Source organism: Lichenostomus cassidix, chromosome 1 (assembly GCF_008360975.1).
Source record: "Lichenostomus cassidix isolate B80296 chromosome 1, HeHo_3.0, whole genome shotgun sequence".
In the NCBI taxonomy this organism is placed as follows: Eukaryota; Metazoa; Chordata; class Aves; order Passeriformes; family Meliphagidae; genus Lichenostomus; species Lichenostomus cassidix.
Genome location: NC_139479.1, coordinates 104,385,058 through 104,400,617, shown reverse-complemented (window position 1 = coordinate 104,400,617; position 15,560 = coordinate 104,385,058). Strand labels below are relative to the sequence as shown.

Below are 15,560 nucleotides of genomic sequence, written 5' to 3'. Positions count from 1 at the left end.
TTTGAGTCTGCGTTACATAATTTCTGAGGAGGGTGGGGTTTGTTTATTTAATTTTTGGGTCATTGCGACTTTGGTTTGGTTTTTTGTAGGTAAAACACAGCTTATATTTTTGCAGAACACCTTCTTGTTTACACTGAATAGCACTTTCTTGTTTCAGGACTTTCTGATGTATACAGCCAAACATGAAAATAAAACTGAAAGGCTTTTACTGGTTATTGCATAAAAACAGTGTGATAATGAAGTCCATATTATACACTCTAGATGGAAATTTTCAGATCAGAAACTGGGGTAGAGAAAGATTGGGTTGTTTCATAGAAGATTAAGGAGACCAGGAGCGGAGCTCTGCTCAAATCTTGAGCATCTTTCTTTTTACAAGTGTAGATCATCGTGGACTCATCTACTAGGGTAGGAAACACTGGTTATAGGGGGAAAAGTCCAAGCTCTCATCATCCTGGGGAGAAATTACTGTAACAGCTGTCATGGCTGTATTATTCCTTTTGTTAGGTTGTTCTGTCTCTGCCCTGTTGTGATCAATGGCATCCAGGAATGTGGTAAAGGCTTGAACTAAATCCACGAAACAGTCCCATCCCTTTCTCCAGAGCAGCTGCAGGCAGAATGACCAGATGGGGAAAGTCCTTGCCTGCCCATGCAACACCCAATCAGCACCTGCACGGTACCTTTTTGCTGCAGGGGCTGTGGAGGCAATTCCCAGGATGTCAGAGTTCTTCCAGGTGGAGGCAGGGTCACCTCAGCAAGGCAGGAGGGTGGGAGCAGTTTCCTCAGGTGTCACAAGGTGCAGAAGAAGAGAAGGCAAGGAATTCCAGCTGGGGGTTGTCACCTGGCCTTGTCCTTGAAAGGAGGAGGACAAGGGCACCCCTGCTGCAAATCTGTAGCCAGCAATGGCTTCAGTCATTTCTGCAGTTGTTGCAATTTGTGCTGACATCTCCAAGCTGGAAAACTGATTTCCTTGTCACTGAGTGTGGATCACCTTCAGATTGCAAATCTGAGTTGATGTTGTTCCAAAGTGCTTCCCATTGCCAAGCTGTATGGAGAAGGTGTGCTTTTGCATGCACTGGAACACAACAGTAATGAAAATCTTTAAAAAATTAGAAGCAATTTAAGTAATTTTAAACATAATCAGCAATCTATTACTAAAGAATGCTTTCTTATTATTCTGTACAAGTGTGCTTGATAGATGTCAGGTGGATAAAATATATCTGCTTGTGGTGTTTTTGTCCCCTTTTTAGTTTTTTCGTTTAGCTCATGATTTTATTTAATGGAAGAGACACTTCTCACATATTGGCTTGACAATTTACAAGCATTTGTTTGTGCTGAATTAAGCACATTTTTAAACTTTGTATGTTGCTGCTGACAGTTTGGGGATTGATTTTTATCCCTAGAGAGATGCCTTTTTGTCTTTAAGGCAAATTGAAGTTGACTGCTGGAGCATTCCCTGGTCAGAGAGAGAATCTACTTTAGGGATATTTTTCTACTGAGAATTCATTTTTAACTCAGAAGCTTCAGCAAGGTCATGTTTTTCATGACACTTTAAAAAAAAAAAAAAGAAAGAAAAAAGTTCACAGACAAAGAAATAGCATTAACTTCAGAGAAAATAAATTGGAGCAAATATTACCAAGCTTTTATCTGTTACAGCTCTGTCAGGGAGGTGTGCCTCAATATGCAGTAGGTAAAAATTGCAGATTTTCTTCTGAAAACACATATTAAATGCTGGTGTGGGCAATGGCAGAAAAAGGTTTTACTCATCTGTGTGTTTTCATATATGTTATGAGATTAAATTTTAAAACTTCTGTAACATTTTTTAGGACATTCAGATTTTTGCAAGAACAGATTCATTCCTTTTCCACATTGGCAACATGGGATGGAGTTTGCAGGCATGAAAGGATTAATGTAATGATATGTGTGTGAGGATGTAGGATCTCCCCCAGACAGGTGCTTTAGGAAACTTTCATTCATGTCAAGTAGAGAGAAATGCTTCTTTTGAAACAGTCGGGTCTGTGGCTGGACATGCTGGGCTAGAGTTACACCCTAAGCTTTGTCCAACCTGTATTCACCCATCCCCCAGTCAGCCAGGCTCAGATTTTGTACACAAACATTATATTGTTGCTATACTAATAGGGATGCTTGGAATTCATTTATGTATCTTTCCCTGGTAGGTCTTTTTTGGCACTAGATTTGCTTTATAGGTCTCTTTTTTTACAAATAGAAATACAGCTAAAATAAATTGTGCCTATGTGTATATCTGGTCTGGTTCAGTGGTCCAAATGAATAGCACCTCACACCTGAACAACAAAGGTAAATCAAATCATCCTGGCCACTGGGAAAGCCTAGTGAGGGCTTTTGTGGTGTTACCTGGTAGGTTACTGGAGAGTTGATGGACAGACCCCATTAAAATCTCATTTAATGCTTGTCTCTGGAAAGACTGCACTCTCTTTAATCTCTGTCTTTGTATTCACTCATACTTCTAAGACCCAAGTGACTTAAAAAATAAATAAATAACTTTAGTCCTTCAATAAGGTACCAAATGACAAATTCACACCCACTTGTTTTCATTTCTAGGAAATCAAACCAGCTGAAACAAGCTTTTTACCACAGTATCTAAACAAGTTGTAAGAACCAATTTCTTCAGGAAACTTTTATTCTGCTGGTTATAAAATCTTAAAGGAGCTGCACACCTGTTTAATCTTCCTTTAAACATTCTTTGGGGTGTTCTCATTCGATTTTTCACACATTTGAGTCCTAAATATATGAGTTACCTCAGTATATTTCTGAAATCCTGGCTATCAATTACCAGAATTTTCATTTGCCTCTTTATTTTTTCCCCCTTTTCAGATTCCTCCTGCAATATTTGTGACATTCTCTCTTAGTAGTGACCAGACTGAGACATTTTGCAAAATCCAAGAAACAAAACTTACTATATCCTTTGCACTGTAAAGAAAAAGTGAAAACCTGTACCTTCAAACTTGAACAAGTGCCTTGCATATGCAGCAGAAAGCACTTGGCTGGTGTATAGGATGGGGTAGGTGAGGGGTGAGAGGAAGCAGGGATTGATATTTCTGGTTGCAGCTGGTTGCAACATCCCAGAGCTACCCCCCTACAGCAAGGAACTCACATTTTCTGCCATGTTCTCACTTCCAGCATTTTATTAATTAACTTCTAAAGTTTTTGCTCATATTCACCTTGGAATTTGGATCTTTTAAAAAATGAAGTTATCTTTAAATTAGAGCGTAGCATTTATTAATAGCAGGAAATTCCAAGTAATCATATTGTCTTACTTTTTTCTCCTACTTTTTACTGGAGCTAAATGTTGATTTTTGTGAACTGTACCTTTTCCACTCTATTCAGTCTTGTTCCTCCTTTGTCATTTTGCCTGAAAACTTCTGGTGTCTAGAATTAACTTTGTTCTCAGTCCTTTTCTATTTTGTGTATGATTATGTACCTAATTAGAGGTAATTGTTTCCTTGTTCCTACAGCATCAGCCAAGCAAGCAGATCTCAGCTGCATCTGAGGAATATGGGGAGCCTCCATCCTAGAAAAAGTGCAGCAAAGACTTTGGTAATTTAGTAATTCTTTCTGGCATGTTTATTGTTCTGTACCTCTAACAAACATACCTTAGATGTGTTTCACCTGCTTCACTGAGCTGTGGAAATCATGGAAACCTGGGTATTCTGAGTCAAGGAATAGCAGCATGAATGTTATAATGCTTTCAAAAAGGTCAGGATTCTTTTTCAATCAAAGCTTTAACATTTATTAGCTTTGTGTCAGGTTCTCTCTTGGGTTTTATTTGTAATTAAGAATAAATGCATAATTTTACTGATTTTCTTGCACCTTTTTTGAACTTCAGAATTCCAGGAATGAATTCTTATCTATTATGTGGGACTTGGAAAAGATATTTAACTGGGTCTAATCATGGCAAAATGCAAATTGTCATTAAGTTTGTGATTGTGTAGCAGGAATGAGAGCAATTTACAGGAGCGGGGTAGGAGAAGAACTTTAAGTAGCAGTGCATGGCGAATGAGATGCACAGCTTCCATTATCACCAGGAGCTGCATGGCTAATCCAGCAGCCTCAGCAGTGGGGAAAATGTACCCTGGGATGTCAGGTGTTAAGGGGAAGAATGGGCCTCTCACGTTCTTTGCACTTACAAGCTGGCTGTAACCTTTTGACTCTCTCTCTCTTTCTCTTCTTGAGTTTTGTTTCCTGAAAGGAAAAGGGGGTGGGGAAACGCAGGGGAAGAAGGCTTAAAGAGTGGAAGATCTGTTTCAAAGTACTGTAGTGTGTATTTGCAAACTTTTTTTTTTTTTTTTTCCAAAATAGAATGAGTTTTGTTTTATTTCTTAAAGAAACAGTTGCTTTTAATATAGAGTGTTTAAAGCATGACTTAAGATATTGATGTCTGCTGAGTAACACTATCAACACTATAAACTTTGCGCATGATTCTGCCACAAGTGTTTTGCACATAGTTTGTTTGTCTTTCTAAGTAAAATGAATTTAATCTCATTTAAGAGTGTAAGAGAGGAGGAGAGCTAGTTCTGTGAATTAATGTTACTTTTCCTATTGACCAGTGCAGAAAAACAACCCCCAAATAACAAGAAATCTCTTTTATTCTCAAAGGATCCCTTAATGTAGCATGATCATATATTGATCACATTGAACTTGGGTGTATTTCAGGTCTGAAGATCTGCATATGCAAAGAAAAACCTTGTAAAATTCTTGCACATTTTATCTCCTTGCTAGCTGTGATTTAGTAAGTGTGAAAATACCTTGGTGCAAGGAGCTGAGCATTTACTCAGTCTGAAAGAACATGTGACAAATACGGGGGAGAAAAGGTGGCTAGTTAAGGTAGATCTCTCCAAATTTCATTACTTCTGAGGAAAATGAGCAGAATGTGGAAAAATATATGAAAACTTGTATTATACTTCCTTGAAATAATCTATTTTGGGCTGATCCTTGTTAGAATGTAAAAGTGGAAATGCTAAAAGTGGTGGTTACTTCCAATAATTAAAAGGAATCTTGCTCATAACACAGGACCCTGGAAATGCTAAAGGAGTTTTATATATTCCTGATTGCCATCTTTGCTTTGAGGATCTGGTTCCACTTCAAACTTTGTGTCTTTCTTTGTTAGAGATAATTTTGAAGTGTCTCACATTGCCTTTGCGTGGCTGAAATGTGGCAGCAATGGAGTGAAGCCAATGGAAGGGTAATTTTACAGCCAGCAATCAGGAAAAGGAAGAGTTCTTAGCCAGGGGCTCAACAGTGCCAGGACAAGCCATTATTCTATTATTATTTCTAGTGTGGAAGCATTGTTTTAAGTTACATTTAAAACATCCTTTAAATTTCTTTGTTATTTGTGTTGTAAATTGTCCATATCAACTTTTCCAAAAGAAAGGTGTGAATGTATATCTAAGTCGGCTGCTTGGGATGCATCTTGCTTTAGAAATTGTAGGTTAAAGGGAAACCTGAAATCAGTGGTAATTCCTCTGACTCGGCCTGGAAGTTCACAGAGATTGGCCAAAGATGGAGTGAGTGCTCCTTTTCTTAACACCTGTGGGGAGGGACACTCTAGACATCCTGTCTCCTCACAGGCACTGTCCTCCCATTTTTTCCTACTATTAGGGAGACCAAATTTTTGTGTTTTAAGGGCCCAACCCTCTAAGCTTTCCAGGAACCTTGCACTTAGAGGGCTAAAGGGGCTAGAATAAAGACTATGTTGTTATTCATGTGTATGGATTTGTTTTTATCTCCTGGAGATTGCATGTAAGTTGAAGGCTGTAATGGATTTGCATGAGGTTTTCCAAAGATTTGATGTAGATAGTTTTCCTGTTGTCAGTTACTGAGAAGTCCAGTGTCAGTAAATATTTTATATTCAATATTGCTTTAGTTCCACTATGCAGAGCATGTGGTGAGAACAAGTAGTGAAGGGATTTGCATACTGAAGATTATTATCATCAACTGTTTTTTTATTGATAGACTTTGAGGAGGTGGAGGCCTTACAGCTGCAAGGCAAGCACTGTTTGACATAAATGCAGAAGTTGAAGCAATGTCTCCCGAATCATTTGCACCATTTGAGACACGAATGGGAACAGAACCCAAATATCCTAAATTCCAGTCCAGCGCCTTAATCCTGAGCCCATTTTTTAAATTCAAAATTAAAGTTTCCATAATTATTATATTTACTGCCAGGGCTTTCCAAGGATTTAAATGTGACCTAATTTATTAAATGCTGTCTTGCGTGCAAGACAGAAGCAAAATCCCTACCCCAGGGCACTTATTCAGTGGCCCTGATCCTGCAATCTGATCTCTTGAATGAATGTCTGAACTAACATGAGCCCTGCTGCCTGTTCTGAGAGTTTGGCTGGGATTTTCATAGGGAAGGGACATGGAGATAGATTCCAGGTTGTCTACAACACCATTGACTTCATTACATCACCCTACTTTCCTACGTGGTTATGTGTTTCCCTGAGTCCTCTAAGAGCTTCTGTGTAGCTGTTGCTCAGTTACCTTCAGTAGATGGTGCAGTTTGGGCTGAACTGTTTTTTCTTCAGTGTATAAGCCTTGATCTGTGGCGCTACTTAGAGATGCTTTGGGATGCACCTTGAGATTAAAGTGCATTGCCCCTGCAGTGCATTGATCTCGCCTGGCCCAGAAAGGGGTTGTCATAGATCTGCTTTTCAAATCAGGACTCCCTCATGGGTTTTTCCAAGGCATCATCTCCATGTCATTGGGTTGGCAGCATATGAAGCTGAAGGTCTTTTTGCAGTTTCCCTTCACACCAAGGGGTGTATACTTGTTGTGTGGGAATTGTGGCAAGTTACACCCTCTCCTCCCTGTGTGTTCAGTGCAGGATAACTTAATGCAGTGTTCAAATATTCTGGACCTTTTCTAAAAGTAAATTGTTGGATTTGTGTTGGAGTATTAAAATGAAGAATGGAGTCCAAATGATGAGAGCTAGTTTCTTGCAGGGGACTAAAATACAGGGGCTGAATTTCATTAATTAATAAAATAGTGCTATAAACATCTATGCTTTTGCAGCTACAGACAATTGTGTTATTTTAAGAAACATGATCATGTGCTTTGTCAAATATCACTCAGGCCTGTATTATTTAGTTTTTACATAATCATAAAACAAATACCGCTTTAAAGTCTGCTTGTGCATCTCACATTTCATTATTTTTTCTTTTTTTTAAGTATAAAAAAAATAGTTTCCTGCATCAAATCATTTGCTACTGGAAAATCAAAGCAGCATTTCTTTACTCAAAACTCTTCTTCCTTCAACACTGTGGTACATGGAAAGTACTTTCCAGCTTTCAGAGTTTATTTGATTTTGAACACTTTTGGTTATGTAAGTTTTAATAAGTAGCTTTGGTGTACCCCTAAAGGCACACCCCACACACTTATGTTGTGTGACCTAGGGTCACAAGTAATGGCTGCAAGCTAATTGATTGAGAAAGGCTTGTCTGACTGGGCCCCTTTGAGTCCTCCCTTTACATTCCTAAATTTCTGTAAAGGAGGCACTGGCAGCTTCGCCTGGTGAGAGGAGGGGTTGGGGGAAAGGGAGGAAGTTTCTCAGTTTCTGATTATGCGCAGAGTTTCCTTGCACTGAGCTTATGTTCTCCACCCACTACTTAGTAAGAACTCCTTAACAACTTAAAGCTTTATCCCTGTGAGTACCAGAAAAGTGATCTGAGTATTTATTGAGCAGGGAGAACAAACTGCTTGCTCCAGGCAGGGAGAAAGCTTATGGAAATGATATTAGACCTTCAGCAAAGTGCACAGCTGCATCATACAGAAGCTGAGACTCAAACTGACAGGCAAATAAGCCAGATCACGGAAGGGGCCTCTGTGTGGCAGCTCTGAGCTACCAAGTGTTGGACAACTAGGCAAAAAGTGCAATGGAACAGGGCAGAAAATAACACACTAACTTCAGGCAACTGTTGCTTATTCATGGTGAGTCCAGATTTGAAATGTTGTTTGAAATGTAGCTATTTTTGTTGTTTCTAAAAACCCTTCCGTTTTACCACAGCGATCCTTCTGCAGAGCTCATTGTGTTCCAGATTATTTGTCCGGATGTGCACTCCAGTTCTGAACGATACAGAAATGCACAGGGATAGCCCTTTCCTTGCTGCTTGCTCTCTTGTGCTTTTCTTGCTTCAGGAGACAGGTCCTGTTTCTAAAAGCACATTGCATGGCTTCTGCTTTGGAAAGAAATAGTTTTGCAGCCAGCACTTGGTATGCAGCTGCATGGAGGGGAATAAGTGAACATAATTTCTGTGCAGTTTTCTGCAGTTTGAGCTTTGTGGCACCTCTCCATTGCTCCTTATTTTGCTGCCTTATCTTGAGAATGTATGGCACGGTCACTATGAAAAGAGCTTTGTGTTTGAATTCCTGGTGAGTCGAAGGGTCAGGGCCTATGAGTTATCTGCCTGCCAGCAAGACTCATTGCTGTGTCCCTTTATTTTTCAAGCTGAAATAGAAAAAACATGTGTCCTCATCCCTTTTTTATAAACGTATTTTGAATTCAGGTTTTACTTGCTGTTTGTGTGAGCTTTGTTCTTTTGACAAACTCGGGGTTTGGGAGGAAGCCAGTTTTATTCTATCCATATTTATTTTATTTATTCAAGCTTTCCTGCAGCTTTTCTGAATTCCTTTGTTGTGACGAACATAATTTTTCCTTAAAACAATATTCTGAGATTCTGATTTCTGCTGAGAGTAAAAGGATTTATACTCTGATACATATTTCCAAAAATACCAGAGAGGTATCTAAATTTTAGGTAAGTTGCACAATTATACAGAAGATAAGGCTTTTATAACATTTGACTCGCTTAAAGAGGAAAACACAATACTTGTGGCTAAATTCTTGAACAGATTGTATTAGATACACTACTCATCTAGTGTAATGGTAATGAAAATTATCTGAGGTATAATGTTATTTTTGGTTACTAATTTTGAAAAAGCTGCTTCATTAGCACAGCAACATAATTAAACCTTGCATATTGACAGTAATGTTAGAAATATGTTTGTGAAAATTGCTGAGTGGATGAAATTTAGAGTAATAAATCATCAAGGCATGTAAAAGTTACTCTGTATGTGAGGTTTTAAGATGTCTGTAATTTAGAGAAATGAGTCTGGTTTTCCCCCAGCAGGTGTGATTCTGTACAAAAATATTTTCATCATATAATTCATTAAACAGCTTTTTTTAAAATAAAAAAGACAAACTTAAACGATGCAAGAAAAATCTTAAACCGATGTAGCAATTAATTGGAGCTAAATGGAACATGCTCATTTGATAGAATAATTCCAATATGTAAGAAGTTGGTCAGATGAACTCTGCACAGAGGGTATGTTACTACTTGTTTCTTGATCTGTCTTTCTGTTTTTTATACTCATCCAACAATTAGCAGAATATTTGTTTAAAAAAATAAGATGATTCAGATCTGAGTTGATCTGACATTACAGTCCCTTTCAGGTGCAGAAGTTCATGTTGTTCACCTACTGTGTCCCTTCATATTTGCCAGTTTGGGCTCTTGAGTTTACCCATCAATTTTGAAAATGCTTTTAAATAGAACAGGGGGGAGGGAGTGGAGATTGTGCCAGAGAAATGCTAAGAAATACAGATTTGAATGCAATGCTGCAATGTTAGATTATCTAAGTGGACCTCATACTTTTTGTTTTCTTATTGTGAACTGAATTTCTGTATATTTTGACTTGGGCTAAACATTACTTTCCACAAGAAAATCTTTATATTCTTAGTTCAGTCAAGGGTGTTCTTTTAAGAGTTTCAGGGCTTGCTCTGAGGGAAAGCAATATGTTCTCTTCAGCAACATAAATGTACGAATTCCTTCTTGGCTATGGTGTGAGGGTGGAATACCTGCTGAAGTGGTCTTTACGCCTTTAAAAACTGAAAGTAAAAGAGCCTTTGAGGAGGTGGTCTCCTGGCAGCTTTGGAGACCCGGGCAGCTGGGGATTCTCCCACCTCCTGGTGGTCACGAGGCACTTGGGGAGCAGGGAATGGTGGGTGCTCACACACAGCCACCTCCTCCACAGGCACACGAGCAGGGAATCAATCCTTTCTGTGCTCTAGGGCTTCCACTGGCAAAATAACGCACCACTGGTGTTGTGACACCAGACTAGAGGATTATGAAACATTTTTTCATGCTCTGATGATCAGCCTGATGAAGGGGAAAAGGTTTAATGAGGAGGAGAAGAATTTACTGAGGATTTTATGCCTATATCTATTATTAAAAGGAGGATATCTGCTCACAGTAGTTGTGTTCTGTGATTCAAGGAAGCCCAGCAATAATGATGATGAAATGTGGTGTTCTCACTGACTGTCTGAGGACTGACACAACTTAATGCAACTGGCAGGAAGCTTAAACATCAATAGTGTATCTCCAAATACGCCTGTTCTCTCTTACAGAAAGTCAAAGAATCATGAGCTCAGACTAAAATAATTATATAATCTTTTTTAGCTCTTTCTGACACCAGTTAGAAAATTTTAAAAAAAAGTAGTTTTGAAAAGGTTAAAGTGTTTGAAAGGTTTGCATTTAACATCTTTAAAATTTTTCAAGGAGTAACTAGATTTGGTTTGTGAATTACACAGAAAGTGATTTTGGACATTCACTTTTAGTTTTTTTTCTGTTGCTCTGCATGGAAGAAGGAAAATCTTTATTTACTAGATCTGTTCCTTTTATTGACATCTGTATATTAACAGAAACAGGTTGGCATGACACCTATGGATATACTTAGTCACACGAGAAATCATGGAAATTCAAGACTAACAGTTGATTTTTCTTTCAAAGAGAGAAACTAGTTTGTGCTGTCATGACAAGGTGATGTCTATAACAATAATGAAGGAAAATGGACAGATATAAGAGAATTGTAGCATTCGTGGAGTCAGTGAATGATAGTGTTGTTCAGATGAATTTAAAAGAAAAAAACAACAACCTCTATGTTATATCCTAGTAATTTTGAAAGAATTTTGTAAAATAATTTTAAAAAACAAAGACAAAGATTTCTTTCATCTTTTCAGCTACAGCTCATGATCACATGAAATGTGATCTTTGGAATACCTAAATTAACTTTCAGTACACCAACAACTTATCCAAACCATCAGCAGAAGACTGTCCTAGAAGGTGATGATGAAGTTGAAAGAAGAGCAAGTAAAAGGAGAAACATTTGGCTTATGAAGTGATTTAAGTGATTCTAATATGTGGGTAAAAGCAGATGATCACAGAGAAGGAGGAGAAGTGAGGATAGGAACAGTAATAAGAGAGGCAGAACTTAAAATGCAAACCAGAGATCTAAAAGTAGAAGGAACATGGCTTGAGAGAGGAAACCCACCCTATCTAAAATGATCTGTCAGCCACTGAGATGAGCCTTGGGAATTGTGCTGTCTTTCTCTGGATTTGTTCAGAAGCATTTCCACTGCTGGCAGTCAGTTTTATACCTGAAGTTATAAATTCACCCGAGAAAGTAGGACGTTCCTTCCAGAATTATGATCACAGCATTTCAGAGAGGGGGATGTGAGATGGAGCCTCTCTTTTCCACCTAACATCCTCTTCTATTTATTTTTCCTCTTCTATATTTCTCTCTGTCTAGCAGTGAAGATAGATATGAGGATGGATCGTTACATCTCTTGTGACTGTTTTTTGAGCATGGGTTAAGTTCATTTTTTAAACTCCAACAAGATCCCAGTAACTGTTTTAAAATTTTTGTCCTTTGGAAGGACTTTTGACAATACTGATTCTTGAGTCTGGGAGAGATGGATGAGAAATATCAGTGGACTTTCCTCTGCCTCTCCTCTGACCAAACCATCCACTTTAAATTCTTTTCATCACCTATGGCTTTATTCAGGATTCTGTCAAAGATCCTAATGACTTTGGTAGGGATCAGGTGAGGCCAGTGGGGGAGTTCAAAACTGTGTTCACCATGATTTTCAGTGTATGAATGTGGCACCACAATGGTTTAAGATTCCTCAGTATTCTACTGGAAATGACACCAGAGTCCACAACCACAGTTGTACATACAGTGCTATCTCCAGTTTCTGAAATACCTGCCTCTCTGCCACAGAAATGTTTGGTGCTTCAGGCAATAACTAGATGAGCTTTCCAATTCTGACATTACCTTTAAAGCTCAAAGACTGTATTAGTATTAATTACGTAATCGCAGTTTATTCAGAAATAAGGTAGATAGGTAAGAAATACAGCTTCAAGTACTGCAAAAAGTACCTCTTCTCCCTCTTTTAAGCCATTTTGAGTGACAATATTCCATATGTATCATCAACTTTCCACATCTCTTAACTCAAAAGATGTCCCACAGACCATAAATTTCCTGTGAAAGACCTGCAGGCCCTGCAATTGGTCCAGTTTTGAACAGTACACATTCAATAGTGTTAAATGATAAATTAAACAGAAGATAGTGTTAAAATAAAATAGTGTTAAACAGTGTTAAAAAGATAAATTAATGAGAAGGTCCTACCCTGAAGTACATCTCCCATTGTTGTTGGGAATTTCCATTATTTCCAAAAAGCAGCACCAGTTGAAGACATCCTCCTAAGACATCCTTTGTGGCAGAGCCGGATGAAGGTATCCCACTGCTCTTTCACTCCTTCTTTGCCCACTTCTCTGCTAACCAAAACTGTGTAGGTTTTTATGGCTAGGCTGGTGTAAGTGCCTTCAAAGTGCCTTTCCTAAGGCAACCTGACTTTGTGTTGCCTCCAGACTGAGGATCAGCCTCGTCTAAAATACTGCATCTGGTTCTGGTCTGTGTTTTATAAGTTGCTCATGATTGTGGCCTGGTTGTCACTGAGCATCTGTTATTTCAGCCTGTGTATAATAAATTCCTGAAATAAAAATCTGTGCCTTTGGTAAGGGAGAGTAAGTTATAGTATATAAACAATGAAAATGGAGGAGAAAGCAATTGGCACAGAACTTTGTTCAAAAAACATACAAAACGTTTTTTGTGAGAGAATCAGCCTGTGTTGGAAATACCTTTCAGTCGCGTGGAAATCAGAGTGCACTCTCTATGAGCCCCATAATGCTTCTTTCAAACTCTGGCTGAAAATTCACAGGGAAGGTTTTTTCCAGAAGTACCCACAGTAGGTCCAGCTATCCTTCCACTGACGTCAATGATAATTACATCAGTATCAGGCAAAAACTGTAAAAATTCATAGTTCATGCTAAAGAGAAAGTAGTATTCTTCAAATTCTTTCCTTTGTGGTTTTCTTTTCCTCTTTATTTATAACCTCCTGCCAGTGTCTGGAAGAAAACCAAGAAATTTGGCCAGATCTGGTAACTTAATCATGTTTTAAGTTATATCAAACCATTTGCTTTTTGCTCTTCTTTTAACTGTATTTTTTGGCCTGAAATTTTCCATTGTGTAGTCCCAAACCACAGGTGATTCTTTTGTTTGTTTGTTTTCTTTTTCTTTTCTTGTTAAAGGAAATATGTTAAAATTATTTTAAGTCACAGAAGTAGGAATGCGTTATATGTTTCCTTTTAGAAATGAAGTAAACAAAACCAACACAAAAATCTTTGAAGCCTTTGGAACAATGTGATCAACAGGTGGTTTGTGGACTATTTTTAAAGGGCTTGACATAAAAAGAGATCTAAATTGTTCTATATTGGAGATGGTAAATTATAACTCCTTCTTACATGTCTTTTGGCAATATATGTGAAGGTACACACTGATATTTTTTTTATTTGCTACGAGGATCCTAAGGCAAGTTGGGCATTGCATATGGATAGCACTGAGTGTCCTGTCCTTAAAGACCACAATGCTGGGAGAACTTGGCATAAGCATGTACCCAAGGTTGACTTAGCTGGATGCAGGGAAGTAAAAACATAGGAAGCAAGATTGCCACCTTTGAGCATCTCACATGGACAAGGAATGAATGCTCTCTCTGTCTTCTTTTTCATGAACCCTTCCTTGACTGTTGTTACAGCAGCACCAGGCTGTGTTAATTCAAAATGTACTGATGTGTTGGGTTATTTTTTTCCCACTCTTTATCTCCTGCATTATATACATAGTTGCAGTAACTCAACAACTGTGGCATCTCCCCTGACATTACCACCAAGTGATTGACAGCAGTGCTGTGACTGATGGGTACAAATTGAAAGAGGGGAAATTTAGGTTCGATTAAAAGAAGACCTTTTTTACTGTGAGGGTAGTGAGACATTGGAACAGGTTGCCCTGGGAGGTTGTGGATGTCCCACCCCTCGAAGTGTTCAAGGCCAGGCTGGATAAAGTCTTGAGCAACCTGGTCTGGTGGGAGGTGACCCTGAACATGGCAGGGGGTTGGGACTAGAGGATCCTTCAGCTCTCTTCATGATTCTGGGATTCTATGACTCCTTGGTAGACATAACTCAGCTAGTTGGCCCTGTCTACTCTCTGGCAGGACAGGCAGTGGCTACCTCCCCATTCTTAACTCAAAGTTAGCACTGTTTTAAATTTCTTTCTTTTTTTCAGCCACTTATATTAAAAAAACTGTTGGGTTTTTGTTTTGTTTTTTTTCTTTTTTAAAATCAAGCCATATACTGCTAGATTATGGAGTATATACACTTTTTTTGCTTTTTCTTTTTCTTCTTTTTTTTTTGCATACTAGCAGGTCATAGCAAATACAGCTTTTGAATTGCTTTTTGAATAGAAGTATAGCAAATTCTATAGAAAATCTCTGAAGCAATATTTATTTATGATTAATATTTTTGTATTAGGGAACACCATGTTTGTGACACGCAGAATCTTGACTTAATTCCATCTATTCCATCTTTTATATCATTGGGAATTCGGTCTTACTGGATTTTTTTTTTGGTGGTATGCTATATTTTCTGTATTGGATCCACCACTCCTTTGCTTAAAATTTGGCTAAAAGTGCTCCCTTCTAAAGCATGTTTTTTAGAAAAAGACCCAAAAAAGATGCTGAGCAAAAGCAATGCATGACAGTGTTCTGTCATTGAGAATGGACTCTGAAAGGGAAAATATTACAGCAGTTTTTTTGACCTGGCCAAAACTGAAACACCAGAAACTTTGGATAAAAATTTGACTTTTTTATCTACATTGAGCTACTTATGTATAGTTGTATATCCAACTGATTGTCAGGAAGAGGAATTTGTTCTTAAGACAGTCCAGTTATGAACTGATGGAAAGAACTTCCAACCTGAGACATTGGCATGGTTGAAAAATTTCAGTTTAAATATTTGAAAAGGTAAGTACTTTATGGGGATTTAGTTATAGAAATATAGTAAACAGTGGCATTGCCTCCATCTCTGTCATTCTGGGTTTATTCAGCGTTTACCACAGCCTTAAGAAGTTCTAAAAGTTTCAAGCTACTTCTGGATAAAAAAATTTCAAGGTGTCATCTAACTTCTTTGTACCTTTGGGCAAATCACTTAAACATTTAAGCAGTAATTTCTTACCGCTAAAATATTTTTACTATTTCTATTTATTTTATAAATGAATGTGTTCCTTTCTAGCTACAAGTACATTAATGTCATAGCATCCATCTAGAAGGGGTTTTTGTTTGTTTTTAACTTTGCAGGGGTATT

At 38.1% G+C, this 15,560-nt stretch overlaps 1 protein-coding gene across 5 annotated transcripts in view; it reads left to right on the top strand.

Moving 5' to 3' along the window:
• The window catches only part of LOC146445479 (uncharacterized), a 335,842-nt gene that overhangs the window by 92,934 nt on the left and 227,348 nt on the right, over window positions 1-15,560 (top strand). For 2 of the 5 annotated variants that reach the window (XR_014855145.1, XR_014855143.1), the window contains exon 1: window positions 7,650-7,965. The exons of 2 other annotated variants lie outside the window; for them this stretch is intronic. The gene's annotated coding sequence lies outside the window, so the exon portion shown is untranslated. Of the gene's footprint in view, window positions 1-7,649; window positions 7,966-15,560 lie in introns of those variants that run through there. One more of the 5 variants, XR_014855133.1, reaches the window with a different exon arrangement.